This window comes from Apium graveolens, chromosome 9 (genome assembly GCF_009905375.1).
Source record: "Apium graveolens cultivar Ventura chromosome 9, ASM990537v1, whole genome shotgun sequence".
In the NCBI taxonomy this organism is placed as follows: Eukaryota; Viridiplantae; Streptophyta; class Magnoliopsida; order Apiales; family Apiaceae; genus Apium; species Apium graveolens.
Window position 1 is genome coordinate 287893819 of NC_133655.1, and position 579 is coordinate 287894397.

A 579-nucleotide genomic window follows, 5' to 3' on the forward strand; every position below is an offset into this window, starting at 1 on the left:
TATGTTGGTAACTTTGATTCTTCAAGCATTGTTCTGGCAGCTTCAATTAAAGATCTGTTCTTCCTTTCAACAACCCCATTTTGCTGAGGTGTTCTTGGAGCTGAGAATTCATGCATGATTCCATTTTCTTCACAGAACAGCCTTAATGTCAAATTCTTGAACTCAGTTCCATTGTCACTCCTGATATTTCTAACCTTCAAGTCAGGATGATTGTTGACTTGCCTGATGTGATTGATAATGATTTCACTTGCTTCATCCTTTGATCCAAGAAAATAGACCCATGAGAACTTTGAGAAATCATCTACAATCACTAAGCAATATCTTTTTCTTGCAATAGACAATACATTGACTGGTCCAAACAAATCCATATGTAGCAGCTGTAATGGTTCATCAATTGTTGTTTCAAGCTTCTTTTTGAATGATGCTTTCCTTTGTTTGCCTTTCTGACAAGCATCACACAAACCATCCCTTGAGAATTCAACTAGAGGGATTCCTCTAACTAAGTCCTTTTTGACTAGATCATTCATTGTCTTGAAATTCAAGTGAGATAGCTTCTTGTGCCATAGCCAACTTTCAACT